Below are 16,896 nucleotides of genomic sequence, written 5' to 3'. Positions count from 1 at the left end.
GGTACCTATCTATCTGCCTTGACTAGATAGAACATAAGATGTAACACTCCAAATTTAAGCTCCTCAGGTAAGGGCCTGAAATTAGGTGTGGTATATCTGGGCTTTAGAGTCTTTCATCCCCAGATTTCAACACCCTTCTAGTATTATCCCCAGTTTACAAATGGAGGAAATAAGGCAAATTTCAAATTAGGACCATTCTACAACATTCTTGCTCYCACTGCACAGCATTTTGTGTATGAGCAATCCCACTCACAGGCTGGCTCTACTCAGGCCTAAAGGTACTAGTTGCTTCTGAAGTAGGAGATTGCAGCCCAAGTCCGTGCCAGGGACAGGAAGAGAAGCAGCCTGCTGGTTCGCATCCCAGACCTGCAGAGAGCATCGCCTGCCTGCAGGCGACAGGCCACACACTCAGACTGATGCTGCTCCTATTCTCAAGTCTCTGAACACTCTGTATTTCCTATAAAGCAGGAAGGGGATATTTAAAAGCCTTTTTCAAGAGCTTTTAGGTCCTCAGATGAAAGGTCACTGAGTGTAAAGTATTATTATTATCATTACTTCCGTAACGTGGATCAGTTGTGCTCAGTAATTGTATCTTAAAAAGCTACCACTGTGTAAGTCACGTCTAGAGCCTTAACACATTGCAGCTCTAAAGTTTTTAGAAGCTGCGTTGACAATGGCCATCTGGTGAAGTTTTCAGCTTTATAGAGCTTAAAGTCTATGGCCACTGTGATTACATGCAGTTTTACTCAACCCATGAGTCACATAATGGCGCTCTGTGTATCTGAAATGATGTATTAATAACACCAGCTTCTATTTTTATTACCAGGGCTAGAACTTTATGATTCTGCTGAATATCTGTTTGCATGAAAATTAAGCTCTTTTCCATTTGGTCAAGAATTACACCATCTTTCTCATCACCATGAGGAAAGCAGTAGAGAAGCCAGACTGGATCAATATAATATGTTATATTAACAGCAAACATTGAAACAAAAACCCTACAAGCTCTTCTACTGCAGAAAGCACGGACTTTCTGTGCAGATTACAGATCACACAGATCTAACACATGACCAATATAATATGAAATGTTAGGAAAATCCATCCTTAAACAGGAGACAAATCACCAAAACAGCAAAAGGTAAAAAGCATGTGTCCCCAGCTAAGCCATGATACATTTTTCATTATATCAATTCAAACGTAGAAACAAATTGCTTTTGTTCGACTGGTGGCAACTGTGATTTAACAAAGTTGAATCAGTTCATTGAAATAATATTATTAAAAAMCCCCCCAGCAACACCACTCTTCTTCATTACCAGTCGACTACCAGTAAAAATGCCCTTCACCCTAATGGAGGCTGTGGGAACAGTCTGCTACATTCACTTGTAGCCACAGTGAAATTAAGCTGGCTTTGCAAGGAGGGATCAATAATCCATATGTATGATGCTTTTCCTGTGAGTAACAGGACTGGAGCTTATATATTAGCCTAGCCGATCCACTCTTCAAAAAGCTGAGCAACTACAGTATATATTTTTCACCTTACATGAACTTACTTGTTTTGGCTTTAATGCTTTCTATTGTTTAAAAATTAAGAATGAAGGAATTACAGAGTTCACTCTGACTTTTATTTAAATGATGCAATAGTATTCTGAACCCATCTTCGCTCCCTTGTAAAACTGTCAATATGTCAGACAAAATCTACTCTATTATTAATATACATGTACTTCTTACCACAGGACCTACCTGAAACAATGGAGTTCACTGACAGCATCTTTTTGTGATATTGCAGAGTATGGCAAGTTGAAGAAAAACATAACCAAAAAATACTGTAATGTGTGGCAGAAATAATACAGAAATGCTATTTCTTGTTCAATACTATTGCAGTGTTCTTGCAGATTGGTACTCAAAAAAGAAAGAAAATAGAACCAATCCTGCATGAAGTATGCCTGTGGAAAAGGCATTCATAAATTAGCAGGGCTGTGGGGTGTTAGGAGAAGGCTAATAAAGATATCTGATAAGGGAATGTAACTATTATTCAGGGTCTAGGTGTATTTGTGAAAATGAAAAGTGCAAGTATGTGACAGGTATGCAAACAAAGCCAGCTGGAGTATCAGAGGAGCAGGCAGAGAGAAAAGCTCAGACTATGTACTTCTGTGATTGTAGGCAACCCTGCCTTTCACTGGAGAGTCTTGGCAGCAGTGACAGGCATGCAGATACTGTAGCACTTACAAAGCCTGTACTTGAAGGTCTAGCTATACACACCATTTTTATTTGTTTAACAAACACACATGAAGAGGCTTAGTCCAACAAAAATCTCGACAGCCATTTCATCCTCAAACTACCACCTCTGTTCTAAAAAAACAAAAAACAAAAACAAAAATTTGCAAACTAACAAAATAATCGGTTCCTTCCCTGCAATCATTGCTCCTTTCACTCTACCAAATCCTTAAGAAAACAGATGTGTCATGAAAGCACAAACATGACTCTTGGCCATTCTAGACCATAAGACAAAGGGAAAGCAAATAATAACACACAGGATATTTATGGTTTCACACATTTCAGACAGGAAAGAACACTCATTTTTCCAGTACGATTTCCTTTTTAACACAGGCTACGGAATTATACCCAGTTACTGCTAATCAGCCCAGCAGGTAGCATTTGACTAACACACTGTACTTCCATTGAAACATCCATTGCTTCACTTAAATGTCCTGTCACCAGTCCCCTTACACAAATTGTTTTCATACAGTGCTATTCATTTCCTGAAAAAAGGGTATAAAATCCTAAATAACTACAAAGAATAGCTTAGATCATTGCAAGCATAGTGTAGAGGGGATTGTATTCTCCTGGACTATCTATGAGCTGACTTAAATACATTGCACAGCATTTTTAAAGGCTATCAGGGTTTAATTTAGAAAAAGTTGAGGATCTAAGGGTGGGGTTCAGTCATCTTTAAATGATACACTTATGCGTTAGTATTTCTAGAAAGGGTTTTAGGAGTTGCTAACCAATAGCAAGGGAGTTAAAAGGACAAGGGAAGGATAAAGAAAGACTCTGTACTGGCAGTTCAGAGACGCATTTCTTCCTCTAACTCGGAACATGCTGTAACCAAGGGGAACATGGGCTGCCACCACACCAGAATGAAGTTGCTTAGTGTTTTGCTTCCTCTCTCATGGAAACTATTGAAATGCACAATTTGCTTTAAACTGTTTACAGGCTTGTTAAACACTTTTTTTCTGTGCAAACTGGTCCAGCTAACATTCCTCTTTCTGGTACGGATGAGTTAAATACAGAAAAGATTTCAGTTATGTAACTGAGGAACATGTATTTAAGGAGAAAGGTAACAGGATAGAGGAAGCTGGGGAACTGCGTGAGTTAGGTAAAAAGAGTGTAACACCTAGCTTTGTAATGTGAGCATCACCATGACATCTAAAAGCACAGTCCAATGCTCAAACTGACAGAAAAGGATGCTCATTCTTCTCAAAACTACGCTCTTTATCCCTGATAAAAAATCCTCTCCCCAGGCTACAGTTAGGGCTCTGGACAGACAACTCAAAGGACTTTCTTCCACATGAGCTCTGCTTCAGTAAGATAACTTTCAAACAAACATGCCAAGTCACAGAGAAGTGGGTTCATGAAAGAAAACATGTTTACTGGCAGCAACTGGTGGCACTGGCATGAATTGCAAAATCTGACCTCCCCTAGAGCAAAAAGGGAAGGCAACAGGAATCAGGATGTTGAACAGCTCTGGAACCCTGCACAAGCCTTCCTCTGTGACCGCGGACCCCAACCACTAACACCCAAGACATTTCCATCCCAATTACAGGTCGGATACCGTATTTGAACGATTCAAACGCAGCTTCTTTTTTTCGTCTTCTCACTTCACTGCCATCTCTCCACCCTTCACCATCTTTCTTCATTTCTCATGCCACAAAGCCTATCACTTTAATTTAACATATTGGAGAAAGGTGATGTAGAGAATATAATTATTCTAGCAACACCCATATACTTGAAGTATATTATATGCTGAGAACTGAACAACTAAGTGGTATTGTGAATGCTACATTTATTATTGCTTCACAACACTTTATCGATTTTGATCAGTTTACATGAAAAGCATTTTCTCTTCCTATGCCAATTTTGCAAACTTGGGGTGTGATTTGAAAATGCAGGTATATTCTTTCTGTGTTTCTCTTTGCTTCAGTACTGAAGACTCTAAAACACAGCTAGCAACATCTTAGACAACGAATGAGCTAGAGTAGATTTCGGCTCACTCTCCCATAGCTGTGTTAGTGCTCTTGTGCTGGTCAGAGCACAGTAATTTTTTTTTATATCATCCACAAAATAAAATCACAATGTAAATTTAATGAACTATTAAAATCCCCCAAGCAATGCTGAATATATAGTAAGATACTGTCAGTTTTAGTTGATTATATTGTCTTTCTAGCTCAGTGTTTTCTGTAAAAGCTATGCCATTCATTTCCTACTGGAACGATATGCATGGTTGCATACTAACACCTGAACTTTGCTCAGGTGGAATCCTCTTTACTCTGGTAGGAATTTGCTTGTTGCTCTCGCTGTCTGACTCTTTGTGCAAGTAAGAGCTCTCAGCTGAAGGCTGCAATCCTGTCTGTCTCTGTACCTGAGAGCTTTCAATCAATTACATTGTCACCTCACCAATTCCACTAATCCTTGTATTACACTGTTCCAGGTCAGTTGTCAGCTCCTTCACAAAGCATTTCTTGCTTCTTATATTTGTTTTCTTACATTTTTTACCAGAGCGATTTCTCTATTGGTAATGCTTTTCATTTCAAACGAGAGGTTAATTCTTTCTGCTAATGATAGCAGACATTGCACTTACCTGCTTAAAACAAGGAGCATATATGATAAGAAGATGGAAAAAGGAGAGGTAATCTTAAAAAACAGTCACAAATTTGGGTATTACAAAACGTTTTAATTTTGGTTCTGCTCTTGGCTTGTGTTTAAATCTCAGGTCAAATGACTTATTTTCAGTGTTTGGCTTCTCTGTCTTGTACAGATACTTGGAAAGTTTGTGGGAGTATAGAACAACGTCATGGGAAAGTAAAACTCATCATTAAAAACTACAGTCCCTAAGAAAGCAAGCCCTGAATTTGTGTTAGTAGCAATGCAAGTGGCCTGCAAAAGATCATGCTAAAATACTTCAGAAAATCTCTTTAACGATCCCATATCCATTCACATCCCACACAAAAGTTGTATTTGGCATGCTGTGGTTGTAACCTCTTCATACAGTCCCTCCAGGAGTAAAAAAAGAGAAAAAAAACTAACAAAAAACTCCCATCAATGAATTCAAGGGGGAAGAAAAGTGATCCTGTATTTTTCAAGAGAATCTGTTCTTTGAAAGCTTTAAATTTCACATTTCACTTAATTCTGGCTGTCATTTTTTACTTAAGGGAAACCCAGAGCATAATCCAAAGGTAGCTTTTACAAAGTCTTCAGCTGAGTATGTATCAAGCCAAAAATGATCTTTTGTCCCAGAAATGTAAAGCTAAATAAACTTTCCTGCATAAAATACACTTCAGCTTAACCAAGATTTATGCATGTTAAAGGTCTAAATATTGAAAAAAGAAGAATGAAAAAAGAAAGAGTTGCAGGGAAATCAACCACAGCAAATCCAACAAAGCAAAACACTGTTATCAGGAATTTAATTGAGATGAATAAAAAGCTTCCATTTAACTTTCACAGACCTGTCCTCATTCTGCACTGAGGCCTGAACTAAATAATGAAATCCCGTGGTCTGATGGCTTGATGCTCTAATCTAAAGAAAGAAGATCCTACAAAGACTAGAAGGAAAAAAACACAAGTAAAAACAGTGATCTGACATAAGACAATAATAGTAGAGTAAGTTTTTCATAGCTACCCAGCTACCAGTGAAGGTACAATGAACAACCTGAGACTATACCATAGGCCTGCAGTTTCATATTGTTTTTTTTTCAGCAAAACCAGCAATGGCGAACAAAGGATACAAGTACTTCTTGACACCTTGTTGAAAACTCTCCCTGCTGGTGTTCCCAGTACTAGCCATTTTAAAATTCAATCCATGCCCAATGAATCGTAGCTAAGTGGAAGCCTGTATTAATGAAAAAGAAATAATGATAATGTTTTTTGATGGAGGAGAGAAGAGAAACTGAGTTGTTACAGGCTGTCAGGAAAAAAAAAAAGAAAAAAGCTATGGAAACAGGGTTGGCAACTCATGCCACTGAATTTATACTTTTATTTAACACTGTTGCCTATTTTGATTCAGATTATGATCTGAAAGCACCTCCACATCTGAGTACACTTGATCTACATTTAAGAACACAGCCACCAGCAGCTACAAAATTAACGTCATCCAACATAGCCTTCCCATCACTCTGATGCGTTTCCATCTTGCCACGAAGCCAGCAGGCCAATGCAGCTAAAAACAGCAGCCTTCCCCTGTGCAGAACCACGAACTGCCACCGCTCTCACCTGCCGAAGGATAAGCCAGTCCTGCATTCCAGAAGAGCACTGCACAGGGAAGGAGCTCTTTGCTGCACAGGCTTTCCCTAAAAGCCCCCCACGGGATCCAGATCCCCAACCCTCACATGGACCATGGCTCCTGCCTCTGCATGCTGCTGGAAACACACTCTTGCACAGGAAGGTTCCCAGCTATTCAGGACCTTATGGGTCACAGACATGCTTTAACTTCTGCCTACTGGTCCACAAACAGAACCTATCCCAGCACAGCTCAACAAGAACATGTGCCTTTATGCACCTTCATAAACCCTGACAACTTCTCTTCCATTTTAGAATTTGTTTAAAAAAAGACCCTCCTTTACAGTCTCTACTTTAGTCCAAACAATAACCCTCATCTCTTAACTCATCTATTGTCACAGAATCACAGAACGGTTGAGGTTGGMAGGGACCTCTGGAGATCATCATGGAGTCCAAACCCCCTGGGCTCAAGCAGAGTCACCTACAGCACGTTGCACAAGCAGGTTTTGAATATCTCCAGAGAAGGAGACTCCACAACCTCTCTGGGCAACCTGTGCCAGTGCTCTGTCACCCTCACAGTAATGAAGTTTTTCCTCCTATTCAGATGGAACTTCCTGTGTTTCAATTTGTGCCTGTTGCCTCGCGTCCTGTTGCTGGGCACCACTGAAAAGAGTCTGGTCCCATCCTCTTGACACCCTCCCTTCAGGTACTTGTACACGTTGATAAGATCTCCTCTCAGCCTTCTCTTCTCCAGGCTAAACAGGCCCAGCTCTCTCAGCCTTTCCTCATAAGAGAGATGCTCCAGGCCCCTAATCGTCTTTGTAGCCCTTTGCTGGACTTGCACCAGTAGTGCCACATCCCTCTTGTACTGGGGAGCCCAGAACTGGACACAGCACTCCAGATGTGGCCTCACCAGGGCTGAGTAGAGGGGGAGGATCACCTCCCTYGACCTGCTGGCAACACTCTTCCTGATGCACCCCAGGATACCATTGGCCTTCTTGGCCACAAGGGTACATTGCTGGCTCACAGTCAACTTGGTGTYCACCAGCACTCCCAGGTCCTTCTCCCACAGAGCTGCTTTCCAGTAGGTCAGCTCCCAGCCTCTACTGGTGTTATTCCTCCCCAGGGGCAGGACCCTGCACTTGCCTTTGTTGAACTTCATGAGGTTCCTCTCTGCCCACCTCTCCAGCCTGTCCAGGTCTCTCTGGTGTATCAGCCACTCCTCCCAGTTTTGTATCATCAGCAAACTTGCTGAGGGTGCACTCTGTGCCTTCATCCAGGTCACTGATGAAGAAGCTGAGCAAGACTGGACCCAGTACTGACCCCTGGGGGACACCACTAGCTATAGGCCTCCAACTAGACTCTGCACCACTGATCACAACCCTCTGAGCTCTGCCATTCAGCCAGTAATTATTATTTCCACTTATCTAGAAGGCTGAGACCAATGTAAGATCCTTTTGTTACAGCCTTCTTTTCTTTCTCCGCCACAAAGCTCCCTTTTATTTTGAGTCACATAGTCTTCTTTTTTTCTTTCAGCTCCTGATCAGCCATGAGTCCAAAATCTTTGGAAAGTTAACAAAGGAGAGCTAAACCAATGTGTGATATTTTTAATCAGTCAGGTAGGTATTCTGTAGAACGAGGTTGTTACGTGAAATGCTCTGCCAGCAGCCCCCAGGTGTCTATACCTATATGAATAAAGAAAGCCAACTTGAACACTATAGACAGAGGAGATTTTTTCATGTAGCTTTTTAAACCAAATGAATCTTTTTTTTTTTTAAATTCAGTTTCTGCCTATTTTTACTTCCATTATGTAATACTATACGTAGGCCAAAATTTTAAGGGAAGAAACAAACATTTTTTAAGGGTAAAAAAAATCCGTATAAAATACAGGAAAAGAAGTAAAATCACAATTTCCACTGAAGAGTGACACTTTTCATATTTCATCTGAGTAAGAGTTAATGGCTTAGGCTGGCTAGGCTCAGGCTCTCTCCCTGCACATTTTAACCTTTAGCAATGAAGTTCGTACAAGAGGCACCATAAATAATGCTGTGCTATACTGCATTCTTGCTCTCTTATAGCAACATTGCAGTGGAGATAATGGTGAAAGAGGCATTTGTGTCCAACTAGGAAGAGACATTAGCTCTACTATTTAAAAAGTTTAAACTTGGGTTCACACAGGTTTAAAGATCTCCTGGTAAGTCCCAACTGAACAGTAATATTTGCAACTGGTCTGAACATTAATCTTCATAATGAACAAGGGGATAATAGCCTGTCCTATTAGACTCAAGGGGCAGATACAAGATCTGAAACTAAAGACAAAATTCTTCCCATGTCTCTCAGGCCCTATACTGCAAATGGTTCCTCTTTTGAATGATTTCACTGAATACTGGGGCAGTACAGCTTTTTTTGACAGGTATAAAGATTTGCAGGAAGAAGTCCTTAATTTATACTCTTGTTTCTAAGAGGCTGGAGATATTCTAATACTGAAGGAGGTAGGTTAGGATCGTGGATGCCAATGTTTCCTTTTCAGAGTATATTCAGTATTTCTAGCAGGTAAGCTAAATGTAACCTGAATAATGTCAGCATATATCCATTACAGAATCTATTTTATTTTTCCACACTGTCCTCTAGACCATATAAATACAGCCATGCACTTAAAGAGAAATATATCATGATTTCTTTAAACTGGAGGCACTTGTGAGGCTGTAAGCATTTTATGCTTACATTTAATTTGCAAAAATACTGGTCTTGTCTTTAATTGTTTAGTGCTTAGTTGTTCAGTTGTTTAAACGGAAGCTCAACAGGTTCTTTAAGTAAGTTGGAGAGACCATCCCCTGAGTCTCCTCCTTAGCAGTGGCAAAGTTAAATTAAGAGATAACTGATTAAAAAAAGAATAGCATGAGCAGCAGAACTACAGTAAACCTCAGTTTCCAATGCATCTCTGCCATGAACATTCTTCAATCTCTATCTCATTGAGATAGAGCTCATGTTATTGCCTTTCTCACAGTGGGAATACTATAAGGGCCTCACTAGACTTACCAGGCTACCTCATTTTCATAACATTGGTGAAGAACTAAATTTCCTTAAGACCTCCCCACTCTTGAACATGGCTAAGGCAAAGGATTGCAGAAGACAGTGACGCTTCAGGACTACAGGCTAAACCATTTTTATGTAACATCATCAATATGCTTTCTCTTTGCAACAACCCCCTATTATCCCCCTCTTCAATACTCTTTTTTTTTTTTAAAGTAAGGAAAAGAAAAAAAAGATAAATACCTCAAAAAGCTTCAAAAGATTTGACCAACCTTACAATTTCACTGTTTCTCTTGACTATTCAAAGGCCTGCACAATGTTACAAAACGGGGAAAAGTTTCATGATAAAAACAGAAAGCAAATCCTGTAAACAGGAGTTCTTATATGCACTATTTAGGTTAAAAAAGTTTCCTTAAACATGATAACAAAAAAAAAGCCATGGAAAAGGGTTAATTTGTTCATTCACTTACTGACTGAGGGACCAGATCACTGCTGTTTATGAGCTCATGCAGCTGTTTTCTCTAAGGTCAGTTTTTCTGTACTTAAGGATGTGGAAAACTGCTAAAGGTATTTTTAAAACCATCTCACTGATAGCCACAAAATCATCATTCACTCTTGACAAGCATCTCAATTTAAGAATAAGAAATCACATTTTAGGGGCAAAAGATGTATTGGCTATTACAATCTGCAGTTAAAATTTGCTGTGCTAGTACAATTTTTCTTAATATGCTTAACTAGAAAGATAAAATTACATCCCATTAACTGAATGGAATTTTATAAAAATACTCTTGATTATAGAAGAGGACATTCCTAACACCACAGCATTCATGTCACAAGCAGAAAAACATCATCTCAAATAATTTATGAACACAAACTGAGTCTTGGTCTTCGACCTGCAGAGAAATTTCTGGTGTCAAAACCCATGGCTGTTCCAAGATTTCCTGCTACAGGATCTGTCTCCAAGACTCTGTCAACACAAGTGCAACACTGTTTTGAGAATAAAGGCGTATTAATGTAGCTCAACTATTTTCCCAGCATGGAGAGAGTTGCATCAGCAACAGCTATTTTCAGGGAAGCTAAATTAGCTGTGCTGCTGTAAGGCAGAAGGGGCTGAATTGATTTAAATATTCGGTAAGAAAAAAAAATCACTTCTCCAATCAAAAATAGTTATAAATAGGACAAAACTAGTGGTTTGAAATGGAACAATAATCAGCCACCTGTAGTAATCTCATGTTTTCTGTTTCAAATATATTTACTTCTTGACTAAGATAGCAAAATGGTAGTTGTTTGAAAACCTGGCTTCCCTATTAGATTCAATAGTCTTGTTAATGAGGGTATCCCTTGATTTCTTGATCTGCTAACTGGCCAGATAAACCTTGTTTTTTCCCTAAGCTTGATATGCTGTTTTTATTTTTTTCAGGTAAGAAAAAGAAGTCAACACAGTCTCTAGAAAAATCTCACCCTAACTTCCTCTGCCTTTCTTTTTATCTTCATAGACCAAATACAAACACCAACAACCTACAGAAGGATTACATAATAAAAKTTTGCAATGCACGAAGCAGTGTTCTTGCAGACACCTATTTGAAAAGGAAATTTTTCTAACAGAGATTCCTAAGATACTCAGTGTGTCTTGATGTCCACAGCTAGAGTGGTCCAAGTAGACAGTATGCTCCCTTCAGGGGAGATTAGGGTGTTTCTCCCTGGGAATTGGGAAGTTTGGATCCTCTTTATTACAAGAAACATACCTTATCATACTGTTAAAATGAGAAGTCTTATAGTAATTCCACAGTAAGAAGGATGATTTATATACTGCATTTTCTGAAGGTGGGCTTGAATCTTAAAGTCAAAATAATCAGCACTGAAGGATATGTCTGTACACCCTACAAGAAGGATTTACTCCTGCTGGCAGTTATTAAGAAATGTACATTTTAGAAGTGGGAATTAAACAGAAAAATACTTTAGATCCAGTTGTTTCAGGCATGAAAAGCTTATTAAGAGGATTACTAATATAACTTAAGAAAATCTTTTGATATAGCACTTGACAGTACAGTAACCTTTTCATTACATAAATTTAACTTCTCCTACAATACATCTCATTTGCACTTTCTCTTCTCCTTCAGGGAGGCATTAAGAAGAAAAATCCAACCATCAGCAGCAGTACAGTATCTTAGACATGGTGCCACAAGATCTGAAGCAGTTTATTCTTACCCCTTCTCCTAAATGGAACTTTGAGATACAATCAAAAACTTCAGCATCCAAGGAAAAGCTTCACAATCCAGCTCCGTGACAGCTTTGGTATCTTCCACACTTTCTCTCCTCTCATTTTTGGTAGTTGATTCCCTTCCTGCTCCCAAATCCTGCTAATAGCAAACTTGTCCCTATTCCTAGGCTTTCCTTTAACAACCATTCCCACTTCTGTTTTAGGTACCCTAAAGTTTTCAGGAATGAAAACCAATAACTTTCCTGCATGAAATTTTCAACCACAAATACAATCAGCAAAATTTCAATTCAGTCAGGATCTGAAGCTGACATATTTACTGTTACAAAAATGTCACATCATCAGAAATAACCTCAACTGACAGATAAAACCAAAGCTAAGCCAAACAGAGCCAGGTACTTTTAATAATTGTGCCCTTTCTACAGGGGATTGTTCTTTGTATAACAGTTAAGGAATTCCAAAGTTGTGGAACAACTATGGAATAGGTTCACTCCCCTTGCAGCTGATGAGGAGCTGGGAATGCTCAGCTGGAGCATCTGTGCCAGCAGAGCCTCAGCCACCCAGGAGCACCAGGAAGAAGCAGTGAGTGTTAGTAGTGGGACACTCCCTGCTGCATGGAATGGAGGCCCCCATCGGCAGATGTGCCCTGTCCTCTAGGGAGGTTTGTTGCTTTCTGGGGGCTCACATTTAGGATGTCGTGGAGAGGCTGCCAGGGCTTCTCCGGCCCTCGGACTGTTATCCCTGCTGCTCTTCCAAGTGGGCACCAATGATACTGCCAGGGGAGACCTGGAAAGTTTCAAGCGTGACTACAAGGCTTTGATCAATGTGGCTGAAATTGTAGTGGGTGTCTGCTGCAGACCAGCTGATCAGTAAAAGGAAGTAGATAAGGCCTTCTATGGACAACTGGAAAAAGCCTCACATTCACAGGCCCTGGTTCTCATGGCGAACCACCCTGATATCTGCTGGAGGGTCAACACAGCAGGGCACAAGCAATCCAGGAGGTTTCTGGAGTGCATTGATGACAACTTCCTAACACAGGTGATCAAGGAGCTGAGGAGGGGTGGCATTTTGCTGGACCTCGTCCTTATGAACAAGGAAGAACTGGCTGGAGATGTAAACGTCAGGGGCTGCCTCAGCTGTAGCAACCACAAGATGGTGGAGTTCAGGATCCTGCCAGGAAGAAGCAGGCCAAAGATCCCGGACTTCAGGAGAGCAAATGTCAGGGATCTGCTTAGAAGAATCTCATGGGATATAGCCCTGGAGGGAAGAGGGATCCAAGAGAGCTGGTTGATATTCAAGGATCACCTCCTCCAAGCTCAAGAATGGTCCATCTGAACAAGCAGAAAATCAAGCACAGGCAGCAGGAGGCCTGCATGGATGAACAAGGAGCTCCTGACTCAACTCAAAAATAAAAAGGAAGTGTACAGGAGGTGGAAGCAGGGACAGGTAACCCAGGAAGAATAGAGATGCTATCCAAGCATGCAGGGACAAGGTTAGGAGAGCTAAAGTCCACCTGGAGTTGAAACTGSCAAGCAACAGTTGAATGTCAACAAGAAAAAATTCTACAAGTACATAAGCAGGAAGGCTAGGAAAAATGTGGGCCTGCTGCTAAATGGGACAGGGACTCTGGTGACTAAGGATGCAGAAAAGGCAGAAGTACTGAATGCCTTCTTCACCCCAGCCTTTACTGATAAGACTGGCCTTCAGGAATCCCAGGCCCCTGAGACCAGAGGGGAAGTCTGGAGCAAGGAAGACTTACCTTTGGTGGAGGAGGATCAGGTTAGGGAACACTTCAGCAAACAGGACATACACAAGTCCATGGACCCTGATGGAATGCACCCACGAGTGTAGAGGGAGCTGGCCAACATCATTGTGAAGACACTCTYGGCTATCTTTGAAAGGACATGGCAATCAGAAGAGGTTCCTTAGGACTGGAAGAGAGCAAACGTCACCCTTATTTTCAAGAAGGGCAAGAAGGAGGATCTAGGGAGCTACAGGCTGGTCAGCCTCACCTCGATCCCTGGGAAGGTGATGGAGCATCTAATCCTGAATACCGTTTCCAGACATGTGAAGGTCAAGAAGGTTATCAGGAGTAGTCAGCATGGATTTACAAAGGGGAAATTGTGCTTAACCAATCTGATAGCCTTCTAAGAGGAGATGACTGCCTTGATGGATGAGGGGAGAGTGGTGGATGTTGTTTACCCTGGCTTTTGTAAAGCTTTTGACACTTGTCTCCCGTAACATCCTCACAGACAAGCTGATGAAGTATGGGCTACATAAGCGGACTGTGAGGTGGACTGAAAACTGGCTGAACTGCCAGGCTGAGAGGGTTGCGATCAGTGACGCAAAGTCCAGCTGGAAGCCAGTCACTAGTGGTGTCCCCTGGAGGTCAATATTGGGACCAATACTGTTTAACATCTTCATTAATGATCTGGATGATGGGACTGAATGCGCCCTCAGCAAGTTGGTGGATGACACAACACTGGGATGAATACCTGATACAACACATGGTTGTGCTGCTCTTCAAAGAGACCTCAACAGGCTGGAGAAGTGKCCAGAGAGAAACCTCAGGAAGTTCAACAAAGGCAAGTGCAAAGTCCTGCACCCAGGGAGTAGTAACCCCATGCACCAGTGCAGGCTAGGGGTAGACCAGATGGAGAGAAGCTTTGCAGAGAGGACCTGGGGGGTTCCAGTGTACAAGTTGAACATGGATCAGCAATGCTCGCTTGTGGCAAAGGCAGCCAACAGCATCCTGGGCTGTGTTAGGAAGAGTATTGCCAGCAAGTCGAGGGAGGTGATCCTTCCCCTCTACTCAGCCCTGGTGAGGCCACATCTGAAGCAGGGTGTCCAATTCTAGGCTGCCCAGTACAAGAAAGACATGGACCTGCTGCAGCACATCCAGCACAGGGCCACGAAAATGATTAAGGATTGAAGCATCTGATGTATGAAGGGAGGCTGAGAGAGCTGGGACTGTTTAGTCTGGAGGAGTAGAAGGCTCAGGGGGGACCTTATCAATGTTTATAAATGTCTTTTATGGGAGGGTGTAAAGATGATGGAGCCAGACTCTTCTCAGTAGTGCCCAGGGACAGGACAAGAGGCGGTGGGCACAAGCTGAAACACAGGAAAGTCCATCTGAACATAGGAAACACCTTTTCAACTCTGAGGGTAGTTGAACACTGGAACAGGTTGCCCAGAGAGGTTGTGGAGTCTCCATCCTTGGAGATTATCAAAACCTGACTGAACACGGTCCTGGGCAACCTACTCTAGCTGGCCCTGCTTGAGCAGGGGGGTTGAACCAGACCATCTCCAGAGGTCCTTTCCAATCTCATCTATTCTGTGATTCTGTGAAAAATTCTAATCTTCTAAATAGTTAGAGCTGCTTATTATGGTCTTTTCTGTTTTCCTTCAGGATCCTTTTCTCTGCATCAAGACAAACCTGAGAGTGCTTAACATGCTGTTCAAACTCTGTATAGCTGAAGGTGGTACATCAGCATCACTTCTCTGTCTTCTTCTCAGCACCTCAAACACATGACTTCACTAACATTATGTTTAGTCTCCCTCAACAGAAAATAAAGTGGGCTAATTTTACACTTTCTTTAAAAAGGCAACAGGAAAAAATGTTTGCATTCACTTAAAAGAGGTAGTATCTGAGACTGCTGATAGACTGAACCTTTTAAAATGTGATTTTAAAATGGAAACGTTAATATATCACTTTACTGCAGAGGATTTTTAGGAAGAGTTGGTTTGGATTTTTTCACCTTTTCATATTGATGCTGATGTTTTTATCAATTTAAACACGCTAATATTAAACCACTGAAAGGCATGTAAGTTGCAATAAAATCCATTTTTTGTATTTGCAGCCCATATAAGCAAATGAGCTGCTGTAACTTTTTTTAAGCAGAAAAGATAATAAAGTTAAATGAAAAGTCCCAGAGCTTAGTTTTAAGACTAAATGGTATTTTAGATGAAACAGTTAAAGAAAGCACAGTTTGTACCTCTGAGATAAAGATAATGGCTTAAATCTACTATTATGGTATGAGGATTCTCCTTGAAGTTGTGCAATTTATAAACAGACTTACACTTCTAACTGAAGTGAGCTGCTCTGAGCTGCCTATGAGTCAGACTAGGGACAGTATTACAGAAAGAACATTTGATTAGGATTTGGAAGTTGAAGGATCATTCCCAATGGTACCACTTGCATGCTGGGAGACTGGACAAGGCACTTCTGTACTTCTGTTTTCTCATCTGCAAAATGGAGATAATCTTCCCTCTTAATGCAAGATACATTGATCTCTGAATGAGCAATACTATAAGCAAATCTATCATTCTTCAAGTTCAAACAGTTTCTTGAAATAGCTTGTGTTAGATGAGAGAAAATTAAGACCAGAAAGTAGTTTTGGAGAGAAAATACTGTAAATAAGTTTACTTGAAGGTCTTGTATTGAAGAAAGGAAAGCACTCAGAAAACTGCACAACAGATAAAATAGTGATTAATGTAGTAAAGCAAAATATGCACATCTAAGTGTTCAATAGATCATAAACAATGTAAAGGAAACACATGTCAGTAATGAAGACAGAGCTACAAAACATAAAAAAGCATCACACTGGACCAAGAAGGTATACTGCCAGAAAATTTATGTGTTTATACATACATATGTATGTGCRCATGCATGTTCAAACATACATACTCACAGTCATGCAGAAGGAGAAAGAGGAATACCTATCAGCCTTTAAATTGGAAACAAACTTCAGGAGTCTGATTTTGCTGGTGGCACTCCACTCCCTCACCTACTCAATACTGTTTAATTCACAAATGAATTAGGGCTGTGAGGAGGGAAAATTAGGACTGATTCTAGACTGCAAAACTAAAGGGTACTGCTTATTCTAATATTCACTGCAGTATGCAATTATAAATATATGTAATTAGGTGGCTTAGAAATCACAAAATGAACCCAATACTGCTTTCCGCATGACTTGGTTGCTCAAGCAAAATGTGATACCCCGGTAAGCAATGTAAATCGGAAAACAATGGCACTGAGGATTCAGAATCTATTCTAAGAATTTTTCTTTAAGACTTAAGGGAAAAACAACCATGAACTTAGCAATTTTTTCTAGAAGASAGAATTACTGTTGTTATCAAACAAGTAATTCAAGAAC

General features: G+C 40.7%; 1 protein-coding gene across 7 annotated transcripts in view; it reads right to left on the bottom strand.

Annotated features, from left to right (window-relative positions):
* TPK1 (thiamin pyrophosphokinase 1) overlaps window positions 1-16,896 on the bottom strand; it is a 319,620-nt gene that overhangs the window by 108,112 nt on the left and 194,612 nt on the right. The gene's annotated exons all lie outside the window — the stretch shown is intronic.

The sequence above is a fragment of the Apteryx rowi genome, unplaced genomic scaffold (assembly GCF_003343035.1).
Source record: "Apteryx rowi isolate R43461 unplaced genomic scaffold, aptRow1 scaffold_725, whole genome shotgun sequence".
NCBI classification, from domain to species: domain Eukaryota; kingdom Metazoa; phylum Chordata; class Aves; order Apterygiformes; family Apterygidae; genus Apteryx; species Apteryx rowi.
Note: the sequence above shows the minus strand (reverse complement) of the source record. Positions and strands in the feature narration are given on the sequence as shown.